Source organism: Ixodes scapularis, unplaced genomic scaffold, assembly GCF_016920785.2.
Source record: "Ixodes scapularis isolate PalLabHiFi unplaced genomic scaffold, ASM1692078v2 ptg000312l_1___fragment_2___debris__unscaffolded, whole genome shotgun sequence".
Classification (NCBI taxonomy): domain Eukaryota; kingdom Metazoa; phylum Arthropoda; class Arachnida; order Ixodida; family Ixodidae; genus Ixodes; species Ixodes scapularis.
Window position 1 is genome coordinate 55,699 of NW_024609957.1, and position 19,660 is coordinate 75,358.

The following is a 19,660-nucleotide window of genomic DNA, read 5'->3' on the forward strand; positions in this document are numbered from 1 at the left end:
CGTAGACAGGAAACTCGCTACCTTCACTCCCTCTGAGGTAGAGCAGTGCCTATGTGCTTTAACGTGAATTGCAGACTTTTACTTGATTTCTATTTTGTGTTTCCCCCACTTTTATTTGTTCCTTTTGCAGGGTACTGCAGGTTCTTGGTATAGTCTTTGTCCTCTTTACTATAACGAATTGCTCTTAGCAGGATTAGACGATAAAAGCACTTCTAACGCTTTTATCCTCTACTATGGTACTCTTTGGCACACAACTGTACTATTTTATTCAACCTAACGAAAAACGGGTTTTATGTCCGTTAACTAAGAAACGGACACAGAGTCTGTCAGAATTACGACAAAGTGTTTGTAAAATTACGGAAATTTTTTACAGTGTAAAGTGTCGTTCGATGAAACGTGGGCGTTCGCTAAAACGTCATTCGATCAAGTGAGTGCCTCCCACCACCACCACCGGCTGTTAGGCCTATGGGCCCGGGCTCGTTAACGGATAGGCCTAACGGCGGTAGCACATCCTCGGAGCAGTCCACGTCCACGCGCACAATCGCCCAGTCGAGCGCACGAACGTTAAAAATGCACACCAGCACGGAAAAACGTGTACAGCAGACGACACGCGGCACGAACGGCAGGTTCAGATCGCAGAAATGAGCGCCTCGAGCACCACACTGGCCCCAGCTGCCCCGAATTCCGTTCTCGTACATTCGATGGCGCTTGTTTCGACCGGGAACGGCTGCCTTAACGTACAACTAGCACATGATAAAATATAGCACACACATGAGGTCATCCTTAATTCTAATTAACTCTACCTTTGACGCGTCATGGAGCTTCCCGCTTTCGCCGGCACCCCACCACCACCACCACCGGCTGTTAGGCCTATGGGCCCGGGCTCGTTAACGGATAGGCCTAACGGCGGTAGCACATCCTCGGAGCAGTCCACGTCCACGCGCACAATCGCCCAGTCGAGCGCACGAACGTTAAAAATTGCACACCAGCACGGAAAAACGTGTACAGCAGACGACACGCGGCACGAACGGCAGGTTCAGATCGCAGAAATGAGCGCCTCGAGCACCACACTGGCCCCAGCTGCCCCGAATTCCGTTCTCGTACATTCGATGGCGCTTGTTTCGACCGGGAACGGCTGCCTTAACGTACAACTAGCACATGATAAAATATAGCACACACATGAGGTCATCCTTAATTCTAATTAACTCTACCTTTGACGCGTCATGGAGCTTCCCGCTTTCGCCGGCACCCCACCACCACCACCACCGGCTGTTAGGCCTATGGGCCCGGGCTCGTTAACGGATAGGCCTAACGGCGGTAGCACATCCTCGGAGCAGTCCACGTCCACGCGCACAATCGCCCAGTCGAGCGCACGAACGTTAAAAATGCACACCAGCACGGAAAAACGTGTACAGCAGACGACACGCGGCACGAACGGCAGGTTCAGATCGCAGAAATGAGCGCCTCGAGCACCACACTGGCCCCAGCTGCCCCGAATTCCCGAATGGGGCGCTCGCGCGTGGGCTTCTGGGTAGTCACCGCCGTCGGGCAGCGCTCTCCGGGCTCGTTGACGACGCGAATAGAGCATTCTTGGCGGCGACGTGCAATGTTCGCGCTCGTCGCTACGAGTGCACAAAAATTGAGAAAGCTGCCACGCGCCACCGACCTGTGCGCACCCGAACTCGTATGGACCAAGAAAACGCAACCTACGTATCCATCCGTGGATCGCGCCGTGTTTATTTACTTTTTTTTTTCTGCTGTGGCTTGGAATCGGGAAGAAATCTGGCCCCGCCAGGTACCGACGCCGGTATTTCCAGAGAGGGGAGGTTAGCGTATCAGATGTCTTTTGAAACCCCCCTCCCCCCCGCCCTTTCCCTTTGTTTTCCCGCCCTAAATTTTTACACATGCACAAATCAAGAGGTAGTCAGAACATCTAGACAAACCTCCCCGTTCCCCCCCCCCCCCCCCCCCCCCCCCCTTACCCCTCTTAATCCGCCACTGGGCCCCGCGAACGGCTCGCTTATCCTTTTGAGATCGCGTGAAAGCTTTCTCGAGAGGCCGTTGGCTGTGTTTTTCGTGAAAACCCAGGGAGATGCAGACGCGCATTTTTCGGTCCTGTTCAGACGGCGCATTCATTTCACGAAACTCGTTTCGCGAGTCAAGTTGCGCCAGAAAAATGCATCGTGTGAAAGGGCCTCTAAACAACACACAATGGTTGCACTATACTTGAGTCTGCCCGAAAAGAGCTGGATTGTCTTCTGCTTCCCCATAGTACCCTCAACTTTTGAGTATTCGCCAGATTGAGCGAAAAGTTCGTACTTTGTGATTGGTTTTTCACTGATGTAATATTTGTTGTTCGAGAGCGTCGGGATTTTGTACAAAAACCAGCCCCAAAACGTCTTGGACCCATTATAACGACCTCTTCCACGACGGGAAACCCGTTGGTGCCAGAGCCGGGACTGAGCGGGACGGGGGAAACGCCGGCTGCGTCAATGGCGGCCGATCTCCCGCAGACGGGTGGACGGATGGGAGTATTTTCAACTCCCATTTCGTCTTGCGGAGGGTTGTCATACGAGAACTCCAGTTTAAAATGGGAGTGAAATCAGGTGTTGTCGCTTTTATACCTCGTCTCTTAGCGACCAGAGTAAAGTGGTGGTTTCTAGTTTTTATACTCCCATGTGCGGGAGTGAATGCTTTAGGCTTGGGAGTTTAATCGGTATCTTATTCTTTAAAACCCCCATCCGGGCTACTTTTCGTGGGTATACTTCGGTATCCGGCCCGGAATCCGCCTTCAAAACGGGGACCCTCCCTAATGAGGGGGAGAGGGAGTGAGTCTCACGCTGATTGCAGCGATAACGTGGGGAGCTTTTGGTGGGTGGGGTGGTCCGCTCCGTATGCTAAGAAGGCTGCGGTCATTATGGTAGAGAGGAAGGGGGAACGGACGGGTTATTATGGTAGAGAGGAAGGGGGAACGGACGGGTCTCGGGAATGTGTGGAAGGGTTGGAGGGGACAGGTGGGGTGGGAGTGATACGACCTCGGGCGACCTCGTCAAGCGCTGTTAGCGACCGAAAAGTAAACTTCAAGGCGTCTTGGCTTGACTACGCCAAATGGTTTAGCTCGGCTAGGAGAAAAATACATCGGCTAGAGTGACGGCGGAGAGCCGCGAGGGCGGCGGATGGCGCTTTCGACTTCTTCATGTCGGGTCGGATCTTGTTGGCTATTCGAAAGTGACGGCGCTGTTCCCACGACCGACAAACCGCGCTGTCAACGCGAACACGACATCGGCGATTGTGTGCATTTTATGCGAAAATTGTATTGTGTTAATTCCGTTCCAGTTTCACAAGTAATGTTTCTTTGTGCGTGTGTGTGTGTGGACGTGCTAGGGCTTGTGCATTAAACAACCCAGACTCCGGTTGAATGCGTATCGTCCCGTCGACCGTTTCACCCCGCGATCGCGTCGGCCGCTTTTATCATCATCCTCCGTGATCATCCGCGCGAAGCTCGCCTTGCACCGGTAGACGTGCTCAGTCGCCCACTTTGCCGATGGTGGTGACGTACAAAACCACCGATGAACGCACGTATGGTTGTCACGCAGCGCTCAGTTCCGCGCAGCCCATACATTTTACCAATGATCCAAACTCGAATACGAATACCCCAGAACCGCGCGAGACGGCAAAGCCCGCCGAGGAGCCTCTTTGCTCTCCTACTTCTGCGTGTTTTCTCGTACTATGTCGGCTTTGCGGAGTAAGAAAAACAAGGGGAAAATAAAAAAATAAAAGTGAAGGGCAACCACACGCGCGTCTCTTCGTTTTATTATTTGTGTCCCCGTCTCGGATTAATAATGAGTCGTTCTCCGTCTATACTCAGTTTCACCTTATGTTGTACCGTAGAGAAGGCCAGAAGCGCGAGCTCATAGCGTTGGCAGCTGCCCTTGTTGCACGAGAACTTGTACCGTCGAGCTGTGCTCTAGAGCAAGGAGCTCGCGCTTGTAGCCTTTCCTGCGGTACAACACTAGGTGAAACAGAGTATAGCCTGCGTTTTTGACACGAGTTTGTGACGTGTAAGCAACGCAACTCTTCACACTGCTTTTATTTATTTATTTTTTTCCGCTGCGGATTTTTTCAATTTTTATTTGTGCCTGGTTCTGCTACTCTTCTGCTCTCGCCTCCCCTCCCCTCCATAAAAGAACGGCCCACACAATAACGTGTTCCAGTAGCCTGAAGCAAGTCACTCTCCTATTCTTCACCGTTGAAATATTTTAGGCTGTACAACAGTAATGTGTGCACACTGAAAAGTAACTTCTTGCTGCAATGTTTGTCGTTGAATATTGGATCACCAGCACAAATATTACTTACCGATGAGTGCCCAGGACAGCTTAAGAGAGACCAGTGCACCCTTCAATGGTTCAAACCACTGCTTCATGCACCACACAGGTGACTGTGGCATAGTGACAAGCACAACCAGGGTGCTTGCTGTTTAATGTCAGAAACACTTTGGAAAATGCAGTTACCACATGACCCTGAAGTCCTAGAGAACCTTAAACCTTGGTGCCATGCAAAATAACTAAGCTAAAGAAACCGCCAAGGAAGAGTCACAACAGGTGCAACCCACAGGTTATCGTGACTCCACATACCGGGCCGGGCAGCTGTAAATCAGCGAGCAGGTGTCATAGAGTAGCTGCCACTGCAAGCGGTGCAGTGTCTCATAAAAAGGAACGGTTGCTGGAGAAAGCTCCCATGAATGCAAAGTCTGTGGTGAGCTTGGAGTAGTGATGGTGATCCTGAAGCAAAAAGGATTCAAGCCAAGACTGTTCCTGTGTTCCATGACATATGGCATCCTCCCCTTACCAGAATTCCTGGCTGTTATTTTCCTTCCTTACGTGTGCGTGCCCCCATCAGCAGCAGTAGTAATAATTGCACGTTGCTTCGACAGGACGTGCTGATGTGGAGGGGCCTGGTGGCAGAGTGTGTTAGCCCACTGCAGCTCGCAGTGTGTGGAGCGAAAACTTGCACTGATCGCCCCTGCCCGTTTTGACCTGGATGAGCACTGCACCTACACATGGGCGTGCATTACTGCTATATGAATCATTTTAAAGACTTTGGGCTATCGGTTGTACCCGCACTAGTCAAATTTCTCACATAGAGCGTGACAAAGTGTCACCATGCGCTGCCAGAACGACCTTCCTTCTTCTCGACAAATAATGTCCAATTTTCTTTGTTCCTGCTAATTTGGCAGTCGAGTAAAAGAGAAAAAAAAAAGAACTACTTTTGTGTGTGATGGGAAACGTATAAACCTCTCCATATACCAGGTTTACCTACAGCCACCTGAAAACATTGCACCTCTTCAAGTGTGAAAGAGGGTAGGCCTGCATGCAATCCACTACACTCTGTTTCACATTAATTTGGGAAACTGTAGAAACTGCGGCGTCTGTGCAAGCCGGAGGAGTCTGCTGTGAAATTAGCACACTTGGGAAGAACATACCCCATGTACCTAAAGACATTAGATGGTTTTAAAAAGGCATTCATACTTCCAGTCGGCTTGCAAACTCTAGCAAAAATGTTGGTTTGTACCATAGAAGTTTCAATTTCCCCTGCTTGAACTACTAGGAAAATAACTTCAAATTCACAATAGTGCTGAACGCAACTAAAACACATGGCGGAACGGTGGCCCGAGTCGGCTAGCACGTCTCAGCTCCGGGCATGTGGAGCGAAAGCTTGCGCTGCAGAACCTGGGATCGTGGGCTAAATCCCAGCACTTGCTCATTTCGATCTGGACAAGGATCATACCAGTAGGCGTTTGTGTAATCACTACTACATGATGCACGTTAAAGATCCCAGGCTTTCGGTCATACTGCCCTGGCTAAATTCCTCATCTACAGCGGCAACTTGGCACCATTCGAGGCAGGCCGACCTTTCGCTGTCTAAACATCCTCAACACAATGCTACTTTTTTTTTTTAACTGAAACACGTACAAAAGAAAACATGCCTATGACCTTGTACAGTAATGCATCGAACTGTTTGTGAATGCTTGTGATACACAAACGGGCAAAAGGCAAGAACAAGAGCATGCACATTCACACTGTGGCAGCAAATACACCACAGCAGCCTCCTTTGCCGTTGTTGCCATGGCGGATGGAAGAGCAGGGCAGCGAATGCCGATATGACTGAAAACATTGTAAAAGTTATTGCTTTGCTTTTAATAACAGTTCAAAAAAATTTAGATTAATAGCTTTTCAAAACAAAGCCACGGTAGCAGTACTTTTTGGCGCAGATGGAACAGTCTGCCGCGATGGTGAGGAAATGCTGTAGCCGTTGCCTTTTGCAAAGTTATGGAGAAACACAGCACAGATCATTCCACTCGGAGAGAAGACGCACCCATGAACCAGAGCACTCAGACGGGACTGTTCCTCGGTGCGTCGTCTGCGTCAAGAAACGAGCTGTACAAATGATTCGTTAGCATGCAACATGGTTCCAAATCTCACATTTAAGCTATTTCAGGTGCAAATTTAGAAGTGGGGGTTAGCAAGCAATGCCATACTTGATGAAGAGATTAACAGGGCACAATTGTGCAACCATCTCCTGTGCAAAGGAAACAGAAAACTGAAAACAAGCACATAAACAATGTGCACAGTCAGTCTGCTCTGGCAACAAAACAAAAAAAGCTTTACACCAATTTGGATCGGAACTCATTGAACCCCCTAGATTATGCATATTCAAGGCATTTCGTCGACGAAAAACAAATCCGCCGCCTCAAACCCAGTGCTTGCTAAGCCTTCCAAAAAAAAAAAAACAAGGGTGCTTACATTATTGTTGATATTTGTGGCAGCGTTATACACCAACTCATGTTTACAAACAAACCGGAGCGCCCCTAGCGGACGCCACCGGCGCCGCGCATGCACGATGGAGTGTGGGCAAGAAGCTTGCCGTCGCCCATAAACAAACCATTGAAATGCGATGTTGTTGGCGTTGGTGTGAGTCCCCCTGCCCTTTTTCGCGTTTGAATCGTTGATTCTACGTCTTCCTGGCAATGTCTGACTACTTGAGCGGCCTCAACGAAATTACCGGGGCTCGTTACACCGCAAAACTTTGCGTGAATAATGCGACATGCAGCGATTCATTCCGCGCGGACGCCGCAGAATGCATGCTTAAGCCTGATTCGCATGATAAGATTTTGCTCGCAATTTTCAGTTGCAACGTCGCTGGGGCTGCAAAAGCATGAACCATAACTGAAATGGTCGACGTCAATACTGAAAATCGCAAGCACAATCAGACCAAGTGAACCAGGCATAACAAGTCAGTGACGCCCACTGGTAACAATGATCAACATCTCCTTGTACCTACTGTCTATATCGAGCCTGCTTAACAACCTTCAGACTTCAGTCTCTTGAGGCCTGCACTTCTTATCACAAGTACCAGGCCAACATTCGGTCTACGGGCCGGTGTCGTCTAAAAGAGGAGATGACAAGCAGAAACGTTTGAAAGAGCACACAACAGTGCGAACGATCAGGCGGCCGCTTAACCTGAAGACGCACTCAGCGTAGTCCGCAGGTGATTCGTACAACTTGACGGTTTTCTGGCGTTCATGTTCATCAAATAAATCTGATGACCACAAGTATCCGTGAACTCAACCCAGAGTGCTTCCCGCCCAAGCAATCGTGGTCCGGCGGCGTCTGGTTTTCCCTCTCAACGGCACATATCCACGTTCTCGGACGAACCGAGCACAAGAATACTGATTTTCAAAGCTTTCTCGACTCTTTTGGTACAGGCCCAGTCGCAGAGTTCTGACGAGAGAGCAGGTTTTTGTCCGGTTCCTTTCAAAACAATGCAGGAATACACGTCTCACATGGGGTACTTTCGCCCACAGCCCCAGACCGAAAGTGCGCCCCACACGCCACCACCGCGGTGTGACGTAACAGAGCCGAGTTTGTGTATACAGAAGAGAGGGCGGGGGGACATATAAGTCACATACCTGCCTTTTAGATGTGGCACATGGGACAGAACGCTTGGTACGTTCAGAAGTAAGTTGGATGTGATCAATTATATCCGTAAATAACAATCGCACATTTGTAATTCGAGTGGATGGCCATATTTTTTGCTCCAAAAAACCCACCCTGGCAGGCGCTCGACAAGTTGCAGTCGGAGAAGAGTTCATTTGTTACGTCGCTTGCTTCGTATCCCACAGACCACAGGCCACGCTACTTCCAGGCTGGCGCGATTATTGGCTTTGCCACTTGGCGATGCCAGCACGTCACTACTTGGCCCTCTGAGACGCCCCAGGACCGGCCATGACAGCCACGGCTTCGCAGTTGCGTTCAGGTGGACGCGCCAAACTTCCATGGAGCGGCACTGCTCTAGATTGGCATTTATCTGGTGGTCTCATTGCCTATGCTCCATCCCACAAGTTGTCTGCAGCAGGTGCAAAGGCACGAGCACGTTGCTTTCAAACGTGCCATTCTTGCGCAAGTGCTCATGCAAACAAAGCTCACTGCAGTCCTATGCCCCCGTGCCCTCGCCTTCGTCTTTGCTGCGCACACCCTGCGAGACCGAGTATAGTCGACATCTATGGCTGGTATCAGCACAATTGAAAGCGCGATAAATCTTAAGCTGTCTCTAGGTTCGTATGTAAGAACAATCGTGCATTTGCGTCAAGGATCGAGGGAACCAACTATGAGTTTTGCAAAGTATGAAATCGGAACCATATTAGTCTCTCGTGCAATAGACGTAGTAGCCGGAGGCAGTGCCGCCAGTAGGTGAAATTTCTCTGGACGTAATAATGGAATACCTATGCTAGGTGATTAACGCATGAAAGGAGCAGCAGACAACATACCGAGCCCAAAACAGCCATTCATGCGCTGCACAAACGAACAGCATCACACAAGCAGTAAGGAGGGGGCCGCTAGATGTTTAGTACAGCCCACCACAAGGTACAGCTGAAAATGGCGAAATGCCCGCACTTGGCTCGTGCCCTCTCCTTCGTTCGCCCTGCCGAATTCCGTGAAATTGCCCAGATGCACATAGACAGCACGGCAATCGGACAACATGACGCCACCCTGAAAGCCCCAAGTTGAATGATGTATAGCCATTGACAGGTGTCACCACAAAAATAAGAGTTGCAGCTGCTTGCTTTGGCTTCAATGGTACAAGCTGTGCCAACAGCTCCATCGACCTACTTTGCACAGCTAATACAACCAATGCTAGACAATGATACAATTAGATAGCCAAAGCGGTGCAAGTGACAGCACTCCTAAGCCCCATATTTATTGCTGTAGCAGACACATGGGCCATAGTCGCTTGCTGTGTTCGCTATAGTTAGTAATAGCACCCGAACGGCAGCATGGCCTTGCAGTTGTCCCATCTATGGCACAAGCTTATTGCCTTCAAGAATGCTTTGGAATCTCGTAAGCTTGGAGCATGATGGGGCCTAAAGCCTGTGCAGCCAAAGCACAACGGGAGGTGACGAGCGGGTGCTGGAGGCCTGCCTGCTTACCTACAGTGACACGGGACAGGTTTATGAACCTCCGAAAGGATGAGTTCACATGAAATTCACAACCGTTGCATTGTGGATATCGCATTATTTTTGTGTCTGCACGCAAGGGCAACATTTGAGACGCCACGCAGAGTGCTCGCTCATTGCCCGGCAACATCAACATGACTTTTGAGGCGGTTCGCTAGCTTCCGAGCGGCAGGTCACAGCTGCTGTATTATATTGAGTGGTGCCATCTACCCGAAGTCAATGAAAGTGTTCCCTCCCCGCTTCCCACTTTGCTGTTGGCCGGCGACTGACGAGCCTGACCTTCGACGCCCAAGTCGGTTTTCTCCGGTTTCCCCAATGTGCCCTCATGGCACATCATAAATCGAGCGATCCAAAGGCGGTGTACAGCTGAGGAGCAGAACAACTGCCGGAGTTATTTGGCCGAAGTCCGAAAATCGTTTCGTGGCCACTTTAAAGACCAGCTTTGCTACGCACAAGCAATCGAAAGGATACAAACGTTTAGATATGCCCAACTACCTCGCATAAGGGTGGGTCCAGGAGCCGCCACTGAGAGCAGAATGGTCGACATCCCGCAGGCCAGCTAGGCTTGATGTTTACAAGATCACGGCCAGTCAATCCGGTTTTGGTGGCGTGTCGTCATGTACACAATTTTGTGCTGCACACACGACTGGTTGGATTGTTTTCATCACTACAGAGCATCGCTCGTTAGAGAAATCGAATGGCTCTTCTTAGTGCTTGTACAGTCGGGGACAAGAGTCCCCAGGACGGGTGAGCTGTGACTGAAACGCATTGCTGTGCCATCTGCCGGCTGGTTGGCTGGTTTCGAGATTACACAAAAGCGCATGCGCGTCCTACTGTGCCTGCAAACATGTGTGTTTTCCCGCTGGTCTGCGGCGCGGCGCCTAACTCGGAATCAGGCGCGTGGTAGGGGCTCGGAGATAGCGCTTACTGACACGGCACCTATAAAGCAAGAAGTCACGGCAGCTCAACTGAGCGATAAACTCGACTGGTTATAAAGCAAGGTGAGCTGACATGGCGAAATGCGGCGCAATGTCGCAGGCGGTATCTCCAGTTTCGGAATGTGCAGCAGATGCTCGTCAGCCGCAAGCGCCATCTCCGAGGCAGTACCACGCGCCCAATTCCGAGTTAGGCGCCCTGCCACAAAATAGCGGGAAAACACACGTTTGCGGGCACAGTAGAACGCGCATGCGCCTTTGTGTGATCTCAAAACCAGGCGACCCGCCGGCAGATGGCAGAGCAATGCGTTTCAGTCGCAGCTCGCGCATCCTGGGGACTTTTGTACCCGGCTGTACAACTCACCGCAGGCAGGTTAACTTTACCCTGACGAAACATCCATGAAACCTATATGGCAGTTTTTTTGCATTAGCAAACCAACACACCAATCTGACTGGATTTCGCAAGCAACAAAAGTCTGGCTCCTCTACGAGATGATGATCATCCTTTTGGTGCTCACGGCTTTCAGTGGTGGATAATTGTACGCACTCAAAGATCTGTACACCTTTGATGACTCGCATGTAACGAAACTGGTCTTAAAGACTGGAGATCAGGTGGTCGTGGATATCCGTCGACTCGCAGCCACAGCTCACTGTCTTGGACATGTCACCACTCCCAAACAGACCTCCAACAACATTCTAACTCCCCTTGCAACAGTAGTGGAAACCCCAGCACAAGCACACCGGAGGAGCACTTTCAAGTACAGCACCTTCCACAGGAATACAAGGAAGGCACGCAACCAAACAAAACAACAAAGCACCTCGGTGATGGCTCGCTACCCTTCCTGGAAGAAACAGATTAGTTGCAGGCAGTATGACAGGCACGCCCGTAAGAGACCATGTTGGAATCTAGGCTTCATCACTTTGCTTATGGTGAATTCCCCTCACAGTTCTCAAGCGCTCCCAAAGCGCTCCATTTTGAGCGCACATATTCCGCTTGCAGATCTGGCTGGACTTGGTCATCTTCCGCTCATAGATCTCTGGCAGCTCCCGCTCATTGGAGCGCCTCCAACTCCACCGAACTAGATCTACAGGATTTCAGAGATCTACATGCAAGTTGACAGAGCACGCTACGTCATTTCCCCTCCCTCGGCGGTGGCTCCACCGACGGCAATCGCTGTGCACGCCTTGCCGCTTCAAGGCGGCCGAAAGGTATGCGACGGTGCCGAATGCGGAAGTCTTCCTCGTTATTTGTGACATGGGCTCCGTGGTATGTATAATTTCGTCCGGCCTGTGTTGTGTGTTATTTCTGCAGCTAAGCAGTGACAGTTGTCACTGGTCATCGGAAAGATCAGTCAGCTGAGGCGTCGGTGGGCTTGTTAATTTCAAGCAGCGGCCATTTTGAACGGCCGAGGGGAGAGCAGGGGGGGGGGGGGGGGGGGGGGGAGGAGTCCCTCTAAAAAGGCGAGTTCATCTTCCCCTCGTCGTTCCGATGCGGGGCCCACAGAGCGGAATTTCGCCTCCCTCGCGGATTTTGGAAAGCACTCCAGATCTACGAGTGGAATTCACCATTAGTTTGAGAATCCAAAAAATAAACGAATGTGGACAAATGCAGTTTTGTTTTGCTCTTTGTATTTCCTTAAAATCCTCGTGACTAGGAATCGCAGTGAACAAACAGAAAAGAAGATAAGATAATTAGACGCAGGGTAATATGCAGCCTCTTATCTTCGACGATATCCGTCGTTCCGCTCTCGCTCCTCAATAGATTGCCGGCAGCTTCCCCGGAGGCGACGCTGACGCTTTCCGGACATGCGGGAAGTAAAACATTTGATCAAAGCGGGGCTCTTTGACAAGGCTGAGTCACATGTTCCTTGCAAAACGAACTTCACTTACTGACGATGTTCTCGAATGCCGACGTCAGAGCGCGCTTTCAAAGCAACAAGCGCACACCTTTTGTGGTGTTACGCGGACAGCAAGAACGCGCGCTGCCCCAACAAGCAGTCTCGACAACGCAACCGTTTGTTTCGTTGTGGGATACGACAACAGATTACATAAAAGCATACCTCCGCAGGCACGATTTCAGCTACAGCTACAAATCGTGCCAGGTGCGCAGAGAAAGAAACGAACGAGAAGACGTTTCGAGCAAGAGTTTTTTGAAGAAAGCGATTGTTATTTCTGCATCCTTAAATACTTCTTACTGTACTAATATAGAGATTGCCTGGAAATGCTCGAAAGTTGACCATGGAAGTGAAAGCGAACGTACCGACTCATCTCGCAGCACAAAAGTCGCCATCTTGACATTCCGATTTGGATTTGGATTGGATCGATGAATGGATGATAACGGCTGGTGACCAGTGTTGCCGAGATGCTCGCTTCTTTTCTTTTTTTTTTTTTTTTTCTGATTGCAATCCAATTTAACATTTTTTTCAAGATTTTCTAGATTCCGCCGGGGCAATTTCTTAACTTACTGGTAGCCTTTTTAAAACGTGTTAAAATTATTTGTGAAAATTTAAGTGAAAAGTAAACCAGATCATGGCTAATCAACACCTCGCTTGCCTTTACGATTTTTGTCCTTGTGATCCGGAGTTTGAGCTTTCCTTCTGTTCGTTTTGAACGAAATCATAAGGCTGGAAATGCCCGAAAAACAATTTACGCAGGTTAACAAACCTTCTAATCTCTGTTATTCCCCGACACGTCGTCAAAATCCCGGGCCCTGGGATTTGGAAGATTCGTTAGGCCTAAGGATTGTTGGCCCGTCGGTCACTGGGATAATGGCTTAATGTGCCATATCAGCGGAGTCAGCATGTTTTCTGATGGGCTTAAGCGGCTAAAGCCAAGGTGCCATGCTGGTTGCCGCACCGCGGCATTCAGGCAGTTGTGGAATACGGGAGAATGAATTTCGAGCGAACGCGTTTGTTTCATCGATACGTCTTCCCACGTTTTGGGGACATTTCTTTTGTTGCGACGTTGCCATGAATATGCATGGCACCCTTGGTTTGAGATAAATAGGTCTGGTTGCGACAACGTGTACGCCGCTACGTTTAGGTAGTTTAGTGACACCGGGTTCTGCGTACTGCGAAGACTTGTCCCGATGACTCTTGTTGCTGTCTATCCAATCACTCTGATCCAACGCAAGTGTGGTGACTGTGCTAGCCCGCGTATTTGATGTTGTTCTGTCATAGCAAAACTCCCTTCACCAGCAAGCTCACTGGAGCAAAGGCTACGGACCATACAGAGTTCACTGGAGCTAAGGCTTTCGGCAAACCGTTTCCAAATCAAGGATTTGTTAGAAATAACATAAATAGCACAGACGTTCGGTAAAACCGAGACTTTGTCTTCGTCTCGGGTGTACCAAAGTGTTGAAAAATTTTGTTTTCTCATTTGTAAGGGCTGTTACTTTTCTCCTGTGCTTTGGATATCTAGATGGTAGTAGTGTGTCCGTGATAGTTTGTAGCACCACACTTGCGTTGGATCAGAGTGATTGGATAGGCAGCAACGAGAGTCATCGGGACAAGTCTTCGCAGTACGCAGAACCCGGTGTCACTAAACTACCTAAACGTAGCGGCGTACACGTTGTCGCAACCAGACCTATTTATCTCAAACCAAGGGTGCCATGCATATTCATGGCAACGTCGCAACAAAAGAAATGTCCCCAAAACGTGGGAAGACGTATCGATGAAACAAACGCGTTCGCTCGAAATTCATTCTCCCGTATTCCACAACTGCCTGAATGCCGCGGTGCGGCAACCAGCATGGCACCTTGGCTTTAGCCGCTTAAGCCCATCAGAAAACATGCTGACTCCGCTGATATGGCACATTAAGCCATTATCCCAGTGACCGACGGGCCAACAATCCTTAGGCCTAACGAATCTTCCAAATCCCAGGGCCCGGGATTTTGACGACGTGTCGGGGAATAACAGAGATTAGAAGGTTTGTTAACCTGCGTAAATTGTTTTTCGGGCATTTCCAGCCTTATGATTTCGTTCAAAACGAACAGAAGGAAAGCTCAAACTCCGGATCACAAGGACAAAAATCGTAAAGGCAAGCGAGGTGTTGATTAGCCATGATCTGGTTTACTTTTCACTTAAATTTTCACAAATAATTTTAACACGTTTTAAAAAGGCTACCAGTAAGTTAAGAATTTCCCCGGCGGAATCTAGAAAATCTTGAAAAAAATGTTAAATTGGATTGCAATCAGAAAAAAAAAAAAAAGAAAAGAAGCGAGCATCTCGGCAACACTGGTCACCAGCCGTTATCATCCATTCATCGATCCAATCCAAATCCAAATCGGAATGTCAAGATGGCGACTTTTGTGCTGCGAGATGAGTCGGTACGTTCACTTTCACTTCCATGGTCAACTTTCGAGCATTTCCAGGCAATCTCTATATTAGTACAGTAAGAAGTATTTAAGGATGCAGAAATAACAATCGCTTTCTTCAAAAAACTCTTGCTCGAAACGTCTTCTCGTTCGTTTCTTTCTCTGCGCACCTGGCACGATTTGTAGCTGTAGCTGAAATCGTGCCTGCGGAGGTATGCTTTTATGTAATCTGTTGTCGTATCCCACAACGAAACAAACGGTTGCGTTGTCGAGACTGCTTGTTGGGGCAGCGCGCGTTCTTGCTGTCCGCGTAACACCACAAAAGGTGTGCGCTTGTTGCTTTGAAAGCGCGCTCTGACGTCGGCATTCGAGAACATCGTCAGTAAGTGAAGTTCGTTTTGCAAGGAACATGTGACTCAGCCTTGTCAAAGAGCCCCGCTTTGATCAAATGTTTTACTTCCCGCATGTCCGGAAAGCGTCAGCGTCGCCTCCGGGGAAGCTGCCGGCAATCTATTGAGGAGCGAGAGCGGAACGACGGATATCGTCGAAGATAAGAGGCTGCATATTACCCTGCGTCTAATTATCTTATCTTCTTTTCTGTTTGTTCACTGCGATTCCTAGTCACGAGGATTTTAAGGAAATACAAAGAGCAAAACAAAACTGCATTTGTCCACATTCGTTTATTTTTTGGATTCTCAAACTAATGGTGAATTCCACTCGTAGATCTGGAGTGCTTTCCAAAATCCGCGAGGGAGGCGAAATTCCGCTCTGTGGGCCCCGCATCGGAACGACGAGGGGAAGATGAACTCGCCTTTTTAGAGGGACTCCTCCCCCCCCCCCCCCCCCCTGCTCTCCCCTCGGCCGTTCAAAATGGCCGCTGCTTGAAATTAACAAGCCCACCGACGCCTCAGCTGACTGATCTTTCCGATGACCAGTGACAACTGTCACTGCTTAGCTGCAGAAATAACACACAACACAGGCCGGACGAAATTATACATACCACGGAGCCCATGTCACAAATAACGAGGAAGACTTCCGCATTCGGCACCGTCGCATACCTTTCGGCCGCCTTGAAGCGGCAAGGCGTGCACAGCGATTGCCGTCGGTGGAGCCACCGCCGAGGGAGGGGAAATGACGTAGCGTGCTCTGTCAACTTGCATGTAGATCTCTGAAATCCTGTAGATCTAGTTCGGTGGAGTTGGAGGCGCTCCAATGAGCGGGAGCTGCCAGAGATCTATGAGCGGAAGATGACCAAGTCCAGCCAGATCTGCAAGCGGAATATGTGCGCTCAAAATGGAGCGCTTTGGGAGCGCTTGAGAACTGTGAGGGGAATTCACCATAAGCAAAGTGATGAAGCCTAGATTCCAACATGGTCTCTTACGGGCGTGCCTGTCATACTGCCTGCAACTAATCTGTTTCTTCCAGGAAGGGTAGCGAGCCATCACCGAGGTGCTTTGTTGTTTTGTTTTGTTGCGTGCCTTCCTTGTATTCCTGTGGAAGGTGCTGTACTTGAAAGTGCTCCTCCGGTGTGCTTGTGCTGGGGTTTCCACTACTGTTGCAAGGGGAGTTAGAATGTTGTTGGAGGTCTGTTTGGGAGTGGTGACATGTCCAAGACAGTGAGCTGTGGCTGCGAGTCGACGGATATCCACGACCACCTGATCTCCAGTCTTTAAGACCAGTTTCGTTACATGCGAGTCATCAAAGGTGTACAGATCTTTGAGTGCGTACAATTATCCACCACTGAAAGCCGTGAGCACCAAAAGGATGATCATCATCTCGTAGAGGAGCCAGACTTTTGTTGCTTGCGAAATCCAGTCAGATTGGTGTGTTGGTTTGCTAATGCAAAAAAACTGCCATATAGGTTTCATGGATGTTTCGTCAGGGTAAAGTTAACCTGCCTGCGGTGAGTTGTACAGCCGGGTACAAAAGTCCCCAGGATGCGCGAGCTGCGACTGAAACGCATTGCTCTGCCATCTGCCGGCGGGTCGCCTGGTTTTGAGATCACACAAAGGCGCATGCGCGTTCTACTGTGCCCGCAAACGTGTGTTTTCCCGCTATTTTGTGGCAGGGCGCCTAACTCGGAATTGGGCGCGTGGTACTGCCTCGGAGATGGCGCTTGCGGCTGACGAGCATCTGCTGCACATTCCGAAACTGGAGATACCGCCTGCGACATTGCGCCGCATTTCGCCATGTCAGCTCACCTTGCTTTATAACCAGTCGAGTTTATCGCTCAGTTGAGCTGCCGTGACTTCTTGCTTTATAGGTGCCGTGTCAGTAAGCGCTATCTCCGAGCCCCTACCACGCGCCTGATTCCGAGTTAGGCGCCGCGCCGCAGACCAGCGGGAAAACACACATGTTTGCAGGCACAGTAGGACGCGCATGCGCTTTTGTGTAATCTCGAAACCAGCCAACCAGCCGGCAGATGGCACAGCAATGCGTTTCAGTCACAGCTCACCCGTCCTGGGGACTCTTGTCCCCGACTGTACAAGCACTAAGAAGAGCCATTCGATTTCTCTAACGAGCGATGCTCTGTAGTGATGAAAACAATCCAACCAGTCGTGTGTGCAGCACAAAATTGTGTACATGACGACACGCCACCAAAACCGGATTGACTGGCCGTGATCTTGTAAACATCAAGCCTAGCTGGCCTGCGGGATGTCGACCATTCTGCTCTCAGTGGCGGCTCCTGGACCCACCCTTATGCGAGGTAGTTGGGCATATCTAAACGTTTGTATCCTTTCGATTGCTTGTGCGTAGCAAAGCTGGTCTTTAAAGGGATACTGAAGCGAAACTTGAAATACACCTATTATGGTCAGAAATAGGTTCAATATGATCAATGATATTCATAAATCATAATCGCGCGTTTGTATTTTGAACGGATGGCTATATTTTTCACCCTGATGGGCTCGATTGGGCGCGCGCTCAAAAATCGGCCATCGGAGAGCGCGATGCGTCTTGGGATATTGGGCGCATTCGTGACGTCACTTGTGCCGGTCGGGAAAGGCTACGGCGTGAATGTTGTGGTTATGAGCGTTGCCACTTGGTGGCGCGTCGACGATTTACGACCTGTGACAACGTGGCCGTTTGAGATGTGCAAGGGCTGCACGCACGCTGCACCACGGGACCACGGCAAGTCGGCAACCACGGCAGCACTGACAAAACCAGCTCCGAGGCCGGATTCTCAAAGTGAATTCACGACGAAAAAAGTGCGTACAACAAATTTGAGAGAAAACCCGTGCTCTCGAAACGAAATTGTCGTAACCTTTGCGCAGGTTACGACAGAATCCTACGACAGCTCCGAAGCTGTCTTACGCACTTTTTACGATCAAATCAACAAGGCCGACAGCGTCGCTCAGTTACTTGGTATCGGCCACCAACGGACATTTATTTTTCTTCGTGCTCTTCTCGTGCGTCCCGACTTCAACCAGCAAGAAAAAAGGAAGGACTACTTAAAACAGACCACGACGATCAAGAACGCAGGATCCACAAACACACGAGAAGAGCTACAACAGCCACGATTCTGCCGACCGAGCGAGCTCGGCAGAATATAGTAGGCCTAGGAGCAACATCAACTCGGCGCACCGTTGCTCCGGCGGTCCTTGGCCAAGACCGTCTGTCCATGACCGGCTGGCCTGCTGAATGGAATATGCCCGCGCGACCCTTGTGGACCCTTACCGGATGAGTAGTTTGATCCCTGAACTAAATTTCAGAGGTGACGAACGCTGTCGTCGAAAAGGGACTCTCATTGATTCTATCTCCTTGTTTTGTGTGATATAGAGCTCAAATAAACGCCATACGGATTACCTTGGCAACTCGGTATGTACACTCTGTTATTAGTATGCCATTTTTATTCTGACTCGACGCTACGTCAGTGTCGAGCTATAGCAGTTCGTGGGAGCTACGCGATGTGGGTCTAACCTTTCTTTGCCGAGTGTCATGTCAGCATCGAGTTGCAATCGTAAAAGATCGGTCCAGAAGCGCTTACCGAAACGAGGTCTAACAGAGCGAATCCAGCACTTCGATCAAACGCGCGTGTCCGCTCCGAGTGTGAACAGGTATTTGGCATTTGCGTGGCTCTTGCTGACACCCTCGTAGTTCAAACATATCCTTTTTAACGTCGGCTTGCAGCTCGCGACTCGCAGCAACGGCCGTGCCAGAAGCATGCTCGGGCCGTGTCGTGCAAAGAGCCGCAACGAGAACGAGCTCACTGTGGCCAACTACGCTTTGGCTTTCTCCGCCAAGGCTTTACAAACGCGTTCAGGCCTAGGCGAATTCTGCCGGCACGCCGTATTGCCGCAGAACGGCGCTGCTATTTTGGCACAAGTGATGTCACGAGAACTTCCCCCCATCCACCAGATGAGAATTTGAAATCGTTTAATTATGTTTAAAATTAGTTCTCCTGTGTTTTACAGCGCAATATTTATATTTCCGAGGTGGTGCCTGTCCCTAGCCCATATTTATGCAACAAGATCGGCGCTAAAATTTCGTTTCACTACCCCTTTAAAGGGGCCACGAAACGATTTTCGGACTTCGGCCAAATAACTCCGGCAGTTGTTCTGCTCCTCAGCTGTACACCGCCTTTGGATCGCTCGATTTATGATGTGCCATGAGGGCACATTGGGGAAACCGGAGAAAACCGACTTGGGCGTCGAAGGTCAGGCTCGTCAGTCGCCGGCCAACAGCAAAGATGGAAGCGGGGAGGGAACACTTTCATTGACTTCGGGTAGATGGCACCACTCAATATAATACAGCAGCTGTGACCTGCCGCTCGGAAGCTAGCGAACCGCCTCAAAAGTCATGTTGATGTTGCCGGGCAATGAGCGAGCACTCTGCGTGGCGTCTCAAATGTTGCCCTTGCGTGCAGACACAAAAATAATGCGATATCCACAATGCAAC